Genomic DNA, 15,555 nt, shown 5'->3' on the forward strand with positions numbered 1-15,555 from the left:
GGGGGGTGGAGGGTGAGAAAACCTGGATTTGTGCTGGAAATGACCCACCTGATGATCACTTTAGATAAGCTATTACCAGCAGGACAGTGGGGTGGGAGGAGGTATTGTTTCATATTCTCTGTGTATATATAAAGTCTGCTGCAGTTTCCACGATATGCATCTGATGAAGTGAGCTGTAGCTCACGAAAGCTTATGCTCTAATAAATTGGTTAGTCTCTAAGGTGCCACAAGTACTCCTTTTCTTCCCCACCTTGTGGCTCTCAGAGTGTATGAGAAAAATGTGCATGAAAAATATTTCTTATTAAACAGAATCTATTTGTGCATTGTCTAATTAGTGCCAGAAAGGTGTATGTTAGGGTTGTGGCAGCGTTTTCAGCTGTAGCAGCCTAAGTGAGGAAAGAAGATGAAGTTTTTCTCAACTACTACATGGTCAAACGTTTGTGATTTTTTTTATAATCTGAAAAAAGGGACAGTACATGACCTGAAATGCTCAGAAGATGAGAATCACTGTTGCTTGTTAAATTGCTATAACTGCCCCTACTTTGTGTTTTTACATAGCTTCAGAATTAAGAAACTGTGCTCATATTACCTGTGATTGGTGGGTGAATACAAATTTTCTTGTTGATTAACTTTGCCTTTCTCTTGCAGACACAGGGAGAAGGTGAACATGGGCTGTACTGGAATCTGAGGTAACAGTGCAGCTTCCTGTAGCATAGTTAAGAGGGTGCTATGAAAAGACACAATGTGAATGGAAATAGGCTTAAGATGTATCTTCAGTAATTTCCCTGCTGGTTCTTGCATATTTTTCAAAGTAGGTATGTAAACTCTGAGCTATGTAGCTGGGTTTCTTTCAAATAGTAAATATATCTATGAATTGTATACTCTGTCTACCTTATAGAGGCATTACAATTTTAAGGTGAGCTTCACAGGCTCTTTATTATAATGCTTGCGTTCTTTAATATTTTATATACTAGCTGAAAGAAGCACATAAATGCCAGTTGGCCAAAGGGAGGACCGTCCCCCTAAATAAACAGCACTAAGGCCAAAAGTTTAAAACTTGTGTTCCTAAAATTAGACATATAAATCCATTGTCTTCAGTGGTAGTTTTGAAATTGCAGATCTCTTACTTATTTAGGTGCCGAAATAGGGATTTAGTTATCTAACTTTTCTTGAATGGAATTTATTACTTCAGGATTATGAAATTTAGTATTCTTATTTTCAGTACATTTTCTGATTTATTTTTAAATATCCCTAGTGATGGGTCTTCCACTAATTCATAAGGGAGGCTACTCAGCGGTCTAATAAGTTGAACTGTTAGTCACTATAATATTTCAGGTCTAGATCACTCAGCCCTTACATGGATAACCATTTATCCACAAAAACAATACCACTGAAGACAGTGGGCCTACTTGTGTAACTGCTTATAATTGCAATGGAGGGTGGGGGGCATGGATCAGTGTTTACATTTACTCCCCATCAGTACCTGACCCAAGCCAGGGAAGCTAATGATTCAACCAGCGCACCAAATTCGGTGATGAATCCTGGTCACGTGACACCCGAGGCACGTTGTGCCTTCTCTAAAGGAGTGCAATAGATATAGAGTCACAATCGCTCCGAAAGCACTTTTCCTGATACTGTAAAATCCCTTTTCTTTATTTGAATCCATTATCCTTGGTGACCTCCTTACATTATCCTAATTATTGTTCTCCATGCCTGGTGTTTACACCTTTCATATACTTGTAGAACGGTTAATACATCCCTGCTTAATCACTGAGCTAAGCTATGTAGTAGACAGTTATTTTAATCATTCTTCACATATTAATCTGTTCAGCACCCAGCTATTGTTCAAATTTCCTGACATTGAAGTAATAAGAAATATTTCAGGTGTTGTCTCAACTGAGTCATACACAGAGAGATTATAACGTGTTACTCCAGAACACGATGTCTTCTTGTATGCAGCATAAAAGCATATTGACATTTTTTATTTTTTGCTGCAATACTACACTATGCACTATTGTCTTATTTCCTTCTTTGTCCCTCCCATTCACTGCTGAAAGGCTGCTTTCCAGGTTTGACCCACCCACTGAATATCTGTTTTCAAATTATTATTCCCCACCTGTATTAACTTGCATTTTCCTAAGTTGAATCTCTTTTTATTTGCTGACTAATAAAGAGACCTATAAAGGTTAGAAATATAGTTCTATGTCCACAATGTCCACAGTGCCTCCCAATTAAGTATTGTTATGCCGAAGGGTATTGATAGCTGCCAGTCAGGAGCTGCTCTAGCTATAAGCAAATTAGGCCACAGCCTAGCACTGCCAATTTATGAGGAGGAGGCTGGTGGGGCTGCCTTGGGGAGGGGGTATCCCACAACAGGCACTCCAAGGAGCAGGAAGCAGCCCTCAGCTGGGCTGCTGGGGAAATACTCCTGACCCCTCCTCAACCACTCCCTGCCCCCGCTGCAGTAAGATCATGGCTCAGGCACTGAGTGGCTTAGGGCTGCTCCTGGCAGCACCACGAGTGCTCCTGGGACTTTGGCCACAAATACAATGACGCACCCTGTTCCCTGTCAGCATGTGGGCCCTGGCACCCAGGCAGCACGCAGCCCCTGCCATGGCTGCCTCTGCCACTTCAACCTCACTGTGGCTGGGTTCTGGAGGTGCTACTACAGTGCAGGATAGGAGCTCCTCCGGAAAGGTGTGGGCTGAGGGTGCGGAGGTTGGATAGGAGTTGCAGAGCAGGGGTGGAGTGTGGGGGACTGCATAGGCAGTGCAGGCTGGCATGGCCTGTGGGTGTCGAGTGCAAGGGGCCAGGTGTGGGGTGGGATTATGGGGGTCAGACAGGTGGCTTTGGGAGTTATGGAGTAAGATAGCTTTTTTGTTGTTGATTTGGCCAAAGCTAACTTGTCCCCATTCGGTTTTGCTCTTTATTAAATGATCTAAAATAGAAATATTCTTTTCATGCCCTGGGGCTGAAATAAATCCCTTTTGGCTGTTACATATGACAACTGCAGTTGTCAACCTCTTGGCTAAACTTTTTGTATTCAGTCTAATCCAAACAGATCTAATAGTCAGTGGTCTCCAAGAAGACAGTTTAGCTAATTCTTCCTCATCCTGTACCTTGGGGATTAAAATTGTTCTATTTTCTTTAAAATAGTCAGGGATATTTAAAAACCATATATTAAAAATGTGTGAGAATTTGAGTCCAAATTAAAGATTTCCCATAAATTGTTAATAGTTACTCTGTCAGGGCCTGGGGCACTAGTTTTACAAATAACTTGCAATGCCTCCCTAACTTCCTCCATAGAGATTGATTCAGTAATTAATCATTATCTGCATTTTCAACGGCTGGGGGTGCCAGCCTCTCATACTATCATGTCCAATATTATCTAACATACCTACATAATATTGTAGGATCTCAATCAGGGGAGTACTACATTTGGCTTTATCTGGTTCACCCATAATTATCCACGCCAATCTTTTCTTATCTTTAACAAATAACTGTTGATAGACTTTGTATGAGGCCTTTTTAGTAGCATACCTTCTGGAGAGATCAACTGCTTCTTTTGGTCTCCATTCCCGTTATTCCTTACCTTATTTCTATTCATCTCTGTTCCTCAGCACCACTACTTAAATCAACCTCTATCAATGATTTACACAATTCCTCTACCATCCCCATACCAACAGAAGCCATATGAGCTTCTCTCAATAACTTTTTGATTTCCTCCAGACTACTTAAAATCTGCTCAGCCTTTCTATTTTGTCTACCTTGCCTACGCAATGTAACCACATTATTTACCGATGGATGCTCTCTTAAAAGAATTTTTTCTCGAGGGGGCGGAACCTCCAATACACACATCACAAACTCCTTCATTACTTAAATCAACAATAGCCTTATTAACTCTCTTCTTAGCCAACTTATGTCTTTTATCTGAAATTTGTTTATTAGTTTTAGTCCCTAATTCACTGTATACACTTATTTATGTTTCTCTTACCTGCATATTTAATCTCTAATCGGGTAAGAAGTTCAGCTTCTTGTTGAGTTCATATTCGAGAGTGAATAGACTCACTAACAACCTTCCTAACCACCTTACTTTCCTTCGCTCATTTCTAACTGCAGGGTGCCTGTGTCTAGTATGTTGGCTCCGTCCTGTCTTGGTGTGGAAAGCCGACCCGCAGAGCAAACAGACATAACCCATATCTGGGTGGCCACCTCCTTGGGCACACACTTGGGGTAGTGGCAAGCTATATTATGGAACTGAGAGTGTTTAACCACATTTTTTGCATACAACTCTCATGGCCTTACTCTTATGGAACACTTTGATATGTTTAGCCTACTTACCAAAGGTTGCTAAAGTCTGTGGGCATATAGGACAATTATAACATTCAACGGGATATTTTAAATAAAAAATTCCGTCCTTCCACAAGCTGCTATTTTGTGAGGTATCCATATTATTAAAAGCAGTAGTAAAATCAGCACTAAAATGTCCCATCTCATAAAAATACAGATCATCCAAAGTACCTAAATACTTAAAATTAGGATTAAAATTGTCCACATCCAAATTATTAAAAAAGCTATTCATAAAAACCATAGGTAAAAATGACAAATCATCAACTTGGTCCTCACCTAATCAGCCAAAATTCTTCACTCCCATATCATCTCTGCCAGGGAAAAATCACATATCTTAGTCTCATAAGGTAACCACTCACAAAAAATGTTTTATGGATCAGTCCAGTGACCTGAATTAGTCCCCTAACATATTTGACACAGCCTGCCAGGGCATCAAAACCAGCAGGGGAGGAGAAGAGGGGGTGTTGTTTACCTGGTCCAGCACCACTACAGTGTGAATATTAAAATTCCTTTTCTCCGTAATTAAAAAGATATAACCCTTCACAGGGGGAGGCTATCCCTTACCCGGGGGATTCACCGGTGCCTGGAGGAGACTACCCTTGCCAGGGGGAGGCTACCGTTGCCGGGGGAGCAGATTTTCTTGGGGCTGCCACCCCACCCCCGAATAAGGGGGGCAGGGTTTGCCCTCTGCATTCTGCCCAGCAATCAATGCTAGTTAGCGACTCTCACCACGAGGAGGTGGTGGTAGGACTTGCCATCCAGAGGCTTTCCACACGGAGGGGTTTCTGTCAGCTTAATGTCAAGTCCTAATGGGAGTGTGAAAGAGGGCTCAGATCTTGGTAGAGATTGGTGAGGTGGAGAAGGGTGTGAACCTTACCAGGAGGGGCAGTTATCCAATCCACCACAACCCTCAGGCATTAAAAACCATCTGGACTCAACAACTGAACAGGGTCCAGAGACACATAAATGGCCTTGAGAGTCTTTGGGGTTATACATACCACCCACGCAGAGATGCACAGCAACAGTCATATAGGCAACAGCCTCCTTGCATGAAGCCCTTCCCCCCGAAACAGTGAGACTATCCCAGGAAGAGAGACCAGTCTCACAAAATGAACTGCTCGAACTTGAGGCTTGGCCAGTATTTTCACCCTTCAGTGCCTCCTAAGTGCCCATTTTGACTGTTTAGTGAGTGCAGGGCACCATTCCAGTTGTTGTTCTTCCACCTTAGTTGTCCCTCTGTTTGGGACAGACTGGCCTGCTTTGACAATGCCTGGGTCTCAATTATCTCCGGCAGCTGGGTCCTTGACACAGTTATATTGGTCTCTACCATCCAGTTCCTCTTCACACACCCCCTCCACCACCTTTCCTTATCCATCTTCAGGGACGCCCTCACAAGACACTGCTCTTTGAGCAGGTCAGCTCTCTGCTAACATTGGGAGCTGTGGAGGAAATTCCGCAAGAATAATGGAGTCATGGGTTCTACTTTGATACCAAAATTCAAGGGTAGGATGAGGCCCATTCTCAACTTGGAAGTCATCATGAGGTTCCTCATGGTCACACTCAGCTATCCTCCCTGCTCTGTCTCAGAATGACTAGTTCACTGCTGTAGACCTTCAGGACATTTATTTTTATGTGGCCATTCTACCGAGTCACAGGAAGTTTGTGTTTTGTAGCAGGAGAATGTCATTGTCAGGATATGGGTTCTTCCATTCAGCCTCTCTTCTGACCCCTGAGTCTTCACCAAATGCATGGTGGTGGTCATGCTGTACCTCAGGAAGAAGTGAATCTACATCTTCCCTATCTCAATGACTGGTTGCTGAAGGGCCACTCCAGAGAGGAGGTTTTTGCCCACATCAACACCCCACTGCATTTACTTGAGCATCATGAAATCAGCCTTGGCTCCCACTCAACAAATAGAGTTTATTGGGGCCTTGTTAGATTCCATGAAGTAGAGAGCATTCCTACTGACTGATCCCTTCCAGGAAATTCAACAGCTGTGTCTCAGTCTACAATCTCAACCTTCCGCAACAATCCGGGTATGCTGAGCCTGTTGGGCCACATGTCCACTTGCACACAGGTGGTCCACTTCTCTAGGTTGCGTCTTTGCCTTCTTCAAACGTGGTTTAGGATGGTTTACTACCTGGTCCCACATTTTCTGGACAGGTTGCTTTGCCTTCCTCCACCTGCTCTGGAGTCCTTGCACTGGTAGGGACCTCACACAATGTATGCCAAGAAGTCCCCTTCGCTTGACCCTCTCTGACCAAGTCAGCGATTACCAATGTGTCCCTTCTGGGTAGGGGAGTGCATCTGGACTTCTTGAGGGTATAGGGCCAATGGTTGGAACACAAAGCCTCACTCCACATCAACATGTTGGAGCTTTGGGCCACCCACAACATGTGTCATGCCTTCTGGGACTGTATCAGGCATTTAGTGGTTCACATACTCACTGACAATACCTCTGCAATGTACTGTGTGAACAAAAAAAGAGCCCACTCCTGATCACTCTTCCTGGAGGTAATCAATTTGTGGCAGTTCATTATTGAAGAGGACATCACCCCACTAGCTGTCTACTTACTAAGAGTGCAGAACCATCTCACAGACCATCACAGCAGGATTTTCTCCCTGAGCAGCGAATGGTTTCTGAAGGCAGGTGTCCTCGGATTGTTTTCACAGAGTGGGGCATCCCCATGAGCAACTTATTTGCACAAGGGACAACAGGAAACATCACCTGTTCTGTTCTTGGGGCGTTCTCAGCCCAGGTGCCCTCTCTGACACCTTCCACTGCAGCTGGCAGTTGATTTTTCTGTATGCCTTCCTTCCTATCCCAATCATTCCACAGGTCAATCGTCAAGCTCAAGGCGGATTGAGCTAGGCTCATCCTGATTGCCACAGCATGGCCGAGACCGTGATGGTCCTCGGATCTCCTTGCTCTGTCAGTTGTGCCTCCCACACTGCTTCCTCTCCTTCCCAACCTTCTCACACAGGACTGCGGCCACACCGTGCATCCGACAATCGGTTCCCTGCCCCCTACAGGGTGGCTGCTGCCTGGATGAATGAGGAGGAAGAGCATTGCAACAACTGGTGCCCCCCGTACTGAGGGGAGCAACAGCTGACCTCCCAACATCTCCCTTCCTCCATGCCCCGACCCCAGCCCCCATGCTCTCCCCGCCCCACCCCACGTTACCTGTGTATGGAGGCTCTGTCCTTCCACTGCACCTGCTCCCTCCCCTCCCCAGGCATGTTCGGTTGTTCTTCCTGACAGCCAGAGCCGGGCAGGGAGCCGGGCAGGGAGCAGGACAGAGCCGCTGCCTGATGCACTGCAGCAGCTGCCTGGGAAAGTGCCTGGCTGCGGCAGCAGCAGACTACCTCCTGCCTGGGCTTGGCTTCCAGGATGGCTGCTGAGCAAGTTAGAGCCCCCTGCCACCCTCCAGCATGCTCAGAATCAGCTCCTATCCCCAGAAACGGAGCCTCAGCCGCCCCTCCCCAGTAGAAGAGTTTTTTGGAGTGGCCCTTGGCCTGTGGGGCCCACCCAGCAGGGACCTCCATCCAGGACATCTTGGAGTACCTGCTATATTTTCAGAAATAGGGTTTGACTCTCAGTTCTCTGAGAGTGCATTTGGCAGCAATATCCAAGAAAAATGCCAATGCCATGGTGATGAGATTTCTGAAAAGACTTCTCTGCCTGCATCCTCCAGTCTGAGAATTGGTCCCTTTTTAGAACCTGAACATGGTTTTAGCAGCTCTAATAGAGCCTGCATTCAAGCCTCTTTTTTCCTGTCTACTGCCCCTCGTCTCAAGAAAACTGCATTCTTGATTGCAATTACCTCTGCCACGAGGGTGGGTGAGTTGCAGGCCCTGATGGTGGGGGCTTCCTTACACACGTTTCTCTAAGGACAAGGTAATGCTCCAGTCACACCTGATACTCTTATCCAAGGTGGTTTCTCAGTGGCCACGTATTTGCCTGTATTTTCCCCTAAGCTCGAGGAGCAATGCTTCCATATATTGGACACGGTCTACCCTTTTATCTGAGCAAGACTAAACAGTTCTGTGCTTTGCCTTGCCTGTTCATATCATATGTGGACCACATAAAGATACAAGCAATCTCTGCATAGACCTGACTGGTGCTCCCTCTACTGGGGAGCATCAGCTAAAGGGGAGGACACGTGACCTCCCCACATGTCTTCTCCCTGCCTTGCCCCCAGCCTGGGGCCCTGTGCTATGCCCCATGTTACCAGGAGGTTGGAGAGGGCAGAAAGGGGCTCTGTCCTTTTGCTGTACCAGCTCCCCCTCAGCACGTTTGGCCGCCCTCCCTGGCAACCAGGCCTGGGCAGGGAGTGGAATGGAGCAGTTCCTGGTTGCTGTTCCACACAGCATAGCCAGCTGCCTGGAAGAGAGCCTGGCTGAGGATGGGTGGCAGCAAGCAGCCCGCTACCTGCCTGGGCTCAGCTTCTGGGCCAGGAGCCAAGTGAGCTGGAGTCCCCCAACCCCAGCATGCTCTGTACACAACAGCAGCTGCTTGGGAGAGAGCCTGGCTGGAGATGGGTGGGGAAGTGGCAGCCCGCTCCCTGCCTGGGCTCGGCTTCTGGGGGCAGGGGTCAAATGTGCCAGGGGAGAGTGTGTGTGTGTGGGGGCGGAGAGCCCTCTGGCTCACTCGGCTGCTGTTCCCAGAAGCTGAGCTGGGGGGGTGGGGTGAGTGGGTGGAAGCCTGCCACCACTGGAACCAGGCTGTCTTCCAGGCAGCTGCTATGGGCAGTGTCCCCATGCGGCCAGAGAGGCTCTGGCCCTGCCCCACCCCTTCCTCTCCAATTCTGGCCCTGCCCCTTCCTCTTGCCGCTTGGTTGGCTGCTGGGAGGGCATTGGACCCTCCATGCCTCCGCCCCCGCCTCCAAGTTGCCTTGGAAACATCTTGTTTTAAGACTGCATATGAGATCGTATGTACTAAGGAGTAGGGTGACCAGACAGCAAATGTGAAAAATTGGGACGGGGTGTGTGAATGTGTGTGTGTGGGTAAATAGGAGCCTATATAAGAAAAAGACTCCAAAATTGGGACTGTCCCTATAAAATTGGGACATCTGGTCTCCCTACTGAGGCATTTTGTTAATCTATCCAACTATACTCTTAGCCCAGCAGAAGAATCTGTCCTATCTCGGGGCCTACCTCTCCTTCTGCCCCTCCACCCCCACAAACATGATACAGTTCTGTGGTGACCTAGAATCCTATTTTCGATGTCTCCGACTCAAGGAATATTTCCAACACACCTCTGAACAACATACTAACCCACAGAGACCTTCCTACCAAGACTACAAAAAGAAGGATTCTGGGTGGACTCCTCCTGAAGGTCGAAACAACAGACTGGACTTCTACATAGAGTGCTTCCGCTGACGTGCACAGGCTGAAATTGTGGAAAAGCAGCATCACTTGCCCCATAACCTCAGCCGTGCAGAACACAATGCCATCCACAGCCTCAGAAACAACTCTGACATCATAATCAAAAAGGCTGACAAAGGAGGTGCTGTCGTCATCATGAATAGGTCGGAATATGAACAAGAGGCTGCTAGGCAGCTCTCCAACACCATTTTCTACAAGCCATTACCCTCTGATCCTACTGAGGGTTACCAAAAGAAACTACACCATCTGCTCAGGAAACTCCCTGAAAAAGCACAAGAACAAATCCGCACAGACACACCCCTATAACTCTGACCAGGGGTATTCTATCTGCTACCCAAGATCCATAAACCTGGAAATCCTGGATGCTTCATCATCTCAGGCATTGGCACCCTGACAGCAGGATTGTCTGGCTATGTAGACTCCCTCCTCAGGCCCTACGCTACCAGCACTCCCAGCTATCTTCGAGACATCACTGACTTCCTGAGGAAACTACAATCCATCGGTGATCTTCCTGAAAACACCATCCTGGCCACTATGGATGTAGAAGACCTCTACACCAACATTCCACACAAAGATGGACTACAAGCCGCCAGGAAGAGTATCCCTGATAATGCCATGGCAAACCTGGTGGCTGAACTTTGTGACTTTGTCCTCACCCATAACTATTTCACATTTGGGGACAATGTATACCTTCAAATCAGCAGCACTGCTATGGGTACCCGCATGGCTCCACAGTATGCCAACATTTTTATGGCTGACTTAGAACAACGCTTCCTTAGCTCTCATCCCCTGACGCCCCTACTCTATTTGCACTACATTGATGACATCTTCATCATCTGGACCCATGGAAAAGAAGCCCTTGAGGAATTCCACCATGAATTCAACAGTTTTCATCCTACCATCAGCCTCAGCCTGGACCAGTCCACACAAGAGATCCACTTCCTGGACACTATGGTGCTAATAAGCGATGGTCACATAAACACCACCCTATACCAGAAACCTACCGACCGTTATTCCTACCTACATGCCTCCAGCTTTCATCCAGACCACACCACACGATCCATTGTCTACAGCCAAGCTCTATGATACAACCACATTTGCTCCAACCCCTCAGACAGAGACAAACACCTACAAGATCTCTATCAAGCATTCTTACAACTACAGTACCCACCTGCGGAAGTGAAGAAACAGATTGACAGAGCCAGAAGAGTACCCAGAAGTCACCTTCTACAGGGCAGGCCCAACGAAGAAAATAACAGAATGCCACTAGCTATCACCGTTAGCCCCCAACTAAAACCTGTCCAACGCATCATCAAGGATCTACAACCTATCCTGAAGGATGACCCATCACCCTCACAGATCTTGGGAGGCAGGCCAGTCCTTGCTTACAGACAGCCCCCCAACCTGAAGCAAATACTCACCAGCAAGCACACACCACACAACAAACACACTAACCCAGGAACCTATCCTTGCAACAAAGCCTGTTGCCAACTGTGTCCACATATCTATTCAGGGGGACACCATCATAGGGCCTAATCACATCAGCCACACTATCAGAGGCTCGTTCACCTGCAGATCGACCAATGTGATATATGCCATCATGTGCCAGCAATGCCCCTCTGCCATGTACTTTGGCCAAACCGGACAGTCTCTACATAAAAGAATAAATGGACATAAATCAGACGTAAAGAATGATAACATTCCACGGTATGCATCCGATGAAGTGAGCTGTAGCTCACGAAAGCTCATGCTCAAATAAATTGGTTAGTCTCTAAGGTGCCACAAGTACTCCTTTTCTTTTTATTCAAAAACCAGTTGGAGAACACTTCAATCTCTTTGGTCACTCGATTACAGACCTAAAAGTGGCAATTCTTCAACAACAAAAAACCTTCAAAAACAGACTCCGAGAGACTGCTGAATTGGAATTAATTTGCAAACTGGATACAATTAACTTAGGCTTGAATAAAGACTGGGAGTGGATGTGTCATTACACAAAGTAAAACTATTTTCCCTTGTTTATTCCCCCCCCCCCCGCCTCTCCTGCTGGTAAGAGCTCACCTTACCTGATCACTCTTGTTACAGTCTGTATGGTAACACCCATTGTTTCATGTTCTCTTGTTCACCCTCATATGCAGTGTAAAATCTCCCCACTTTATTTTACACTGCATACATCCAATGAAGTGAGCTGTAGCTCACGAAAGCTTATGTGCAAATAAATTTGTTAGTCTCTAAGGTGCCACAAGTACTCTTTTTCTTATAGCTGACACTGACTCACTCAACAAGAGCATAGACATCAGTAGTGTTCCTTGACATTTGCATATTGGACATTTATAGGGCGGCCACATGGCCATCAATACATATGGTTACAGACTATTATGCAATCACTGCATCTTCCAGAGCAGATGCTAATGTTGGAAGAGTGGTCCTACAATCCCTACTTTGATTGACTCCAAGCCCCACCTCTTACAGGTGGTACTGCTTATGAGTCACCTACCTGGAATACACATCTGCATCTACTCAAAGAAGAAATGGTTACTTACTGTAACTGTGGTTCTTTGAGGTGTGATGCAGATGTGTATTCCACAGCCTGCCCTCCATCCCCTCTGAATTGGAGTCTTCCCCTGGATATTCAGTGTGAAGGAACTGAGGGGAGTCGGGGCGGCACCACCTCATATAGTGACTCCTCAGTCCCATTAGCTTGGACTAAAGAAAAGACTTAGATCTTCCTCAGGCTTGCTACCTTGCTCGACTGTGTCAGTACTGAATCCAGACAGAGGCAGAGACTCTACACAAAGTATTCAGGGAAGAGGATCTCTCTGGAACACTTGTCACCTACTGTGACCTGGGGTGCCTAGGGTAGCCTTCCCTGAAAATGCCAAGGTCAGGGTAGGCTGCAAAAGAAGAGCAGATTCTCCCAGGACTGGTGGTTAACACTGAAATTAGATTCACTATCCAGTCACAAACTGTACTCCTGATCCCCCACACTGGTTATAAAGAAACTGAAAAAAGTAATCACACAGTCCCCTTTATTGCATTCCAGTTCTCTGGCTCCCAGTCAGCCCATAGGTCCAGTAAGGTGAAGAGTTTTTAAAAAACTCTGCTCACTATACAAAATGTTCTGAAGCCCAAAGGACCAGTGTGTACCAACCCTGCAGTGGTGCAGCAGGGGTTAATCCTTCTCTTTGGGCCAAGGAGGCCATGCCCGCTTGGCTATGCTGGGCATGCTCCAGCTGTAAACAGGATATAAAAGGAAGCAGAGCAGCTCAGTCTGGGCTGACCGCTTGAGAGGAAGGAGTGTGCTGCCGACTCCTGTCAAAGGACTGCCCACACTCTCTAGGATGCGGAGGCCATCCAGACAGAGATGACCCATAACCCCCATGCTCAGGGCACCACTGAATGAGGAGAGACTGTGGAAATCCCAAGACGGGAAGCCATGGAGAATCAGGTAGGAATTGACCCAGGGAAACTTTGTGGGGAGTTGGTTCTAGAACCGGAGACTAGCTTTGTGTGTTGCAGCAGGATCCGAGCTGAGCTGGTCGTGAGCAACCCCACCACTGACAGGGCCCTGGGTTGGGACCCAGTGGAGAGGGAGGGCCTGGGTCCCCCTACCCAAACTGCCACCCACCCTGGGGTGGCGACCCAGCTCATCAATACTATTGACTCTGGCCACCAGGCCGCACTGCCCTGACAGCGAGGGCTATGCTATTGACTCGGGCCAATAGTAGGATTTCAAGAATGCCTGGTTAAAGGGATCCTGGTGGCTCTGGAACAATAATTTTGTCATCTCTGGATTGGAGGATGGACCCTCTGAAAGTTTGTGTAGGGGTTCCCTTTGCCCCCCCACTACAAACCCTCAGTCTAGTCACAGATAGGGGTTCCCTGCAGACTCAGGGTGTCTGGTCATCTCAAGATCTAACGACTCAAAAATATTGGACTTATCAGTGGTATGTCTAGCCTGCTTGGCCTTTCTCCTCCATTTAGTAGGAAAGAATTAATTCAACAGACAATTTGGTGACCAAGTTTTACATAAACAGGCAGGGAAGGACACTGTCAACTAAACTGTGCCAGGAGGCAATTTGCCTATGGGACTTTTGTATAACCAGCTCGGTTCATCTCAGGGCTGCTTACCTTCTGCTAATGTATTCTGTTTCCCTGGATTATTTGAGCAGGTCCTTCTGAGATCACCATGAGTGGGCACTATGTCTAGATGTGGCCAGGTCCATCTTCCAGCTCTGGGGACTCCCCAAGTGAGAGTTTGCAAGAAGAACCAAGAGAAAATGCCATCAGTTCTGTTCCCGGGGTGGACTCAGCCCAGGCTCAATGACAGAGGATTTTCTCCTATCTTGGAAGAATGCTCTACTGTATGCCCTCCCTCCAATTCCTTTATTCTCAGGGTTCAGCTGGAAGGACATTCTGAATAGCAGAAAACCCTCAGCTAGGAACACTTGAAGAAGTGCTCCACTTAGCCAGCTATTTGGTCTCATCAGGAAGGTGTATGTCCAGAGCAGGCACTCCTGGACCTGGTGCTGGACTATCTACTAGATCTAAAACCAGACTTTGGCTATTAGCTCTATAAAAGTGAATCTGGCAGCTATTTTGGCTTTGTATGTCTTAGTGGATAGTAGATTCCTTTTCTCCAACCCCATTGTCCTCAGATTCCTAAAGGGCTTAGTAAGATTATACCCCCACCCACAAGATCCCATCCCTCCTTGGGATCTGAACTTAGTCCCATCAACTTTGTTAGGACTATCCTTTGAGCCCCTTACAACTTGCTGCCTCCACCTCTCTATGAAGGTAACATTTCTAGTTGCAATTACCTCAGCCAGAAGGGTGGGTGAGTTGATAGCTCTACTATCAGAGCCTCTCTATACAGGTTTCCATAAAGATAAAGTTTGTCTGCCCTCACCCACAATTTCTCATAAAAACAGTCTCTAATTTTCATGTTAACCAGGAAATCTATTTGCAGATGTTCTTTCCAAAACCCTGTGCACACAGGGACAAGGAAAAACTTCATTTGTTGGATGTCAGAAGTGTTTTAGCTTTCTGCCTGGAGTGTACTAAGTCCCTTAGTTCCTCTATGAAGCTGTTCATTGTAGTTGCAGACAAAGCCAAGGGCTACCTGTTTCAACTCAGAATCTCATCCTGGATCTCTTTCTGCATTTTTTTGTGCTACCAACTGGCTAGTATAACCTCACCAGCGAGAGTATTAGCACTTTCTTCTAGAGTGCAGGCAACTTTGGCTGCTTTCTTGGCACAATTGCTGACTGTAGACATTTGTAAAGCAGCAACTTGGTCATTAGCCCACATTTTTGCTTCTCATATGCCATTTCCCATCAGTCCAGAGATGATGCCAGTTTCGGACAGGTTGTCTTACAATCACTGTTCAGGTAGATCCAGGCCCACCCCATGCAGGTTTGCCTGTAAATCACCTACACTGAAATGGATGTGCCATCATAAGGAAAAAAGTGACTACCTACTTTTCTGTAACAGTTGTTCTGAGAGATGTGTTGCACATGTCCAATTCTACAACCCTCCCATCTTTGCCTCTTTTGGATCCTGTTTGGTATGAAGAAACTCAGGGGAGATGGGAGCAGCCCTGCCCTCTTATACCAGCATGCAGGGGTGTGTGGCAATAGAGGGTGTTTGAGCCACCCTGATGGACACCACAGAGTGAAAAAAAAAATCTGACAATTGGACAGGGTGCACGCGTGCGCAGACACACAGGGGAATGGACATGTGTAACACATCTTGAAGAACAGTTACAGAAAGGTAGGTAGCCATTTGTTACCATCATTCTTGCCTTAAATTGTGTTATAA

This window comes from Lepidochelys kempii, chromosome 3 (assembly GCF_965140265.1).
Source record: "Lepidochelys kempii isolate rLepKem1 chromosome 3, rLepKem1.hap2, whole genome shotgun sequence".
Lineage (NCBI taxonomy): Eukaryota > Metazoa > Chordata > Testudines > Cheloniidae > Lepidochelys > Lepidochelys kempii.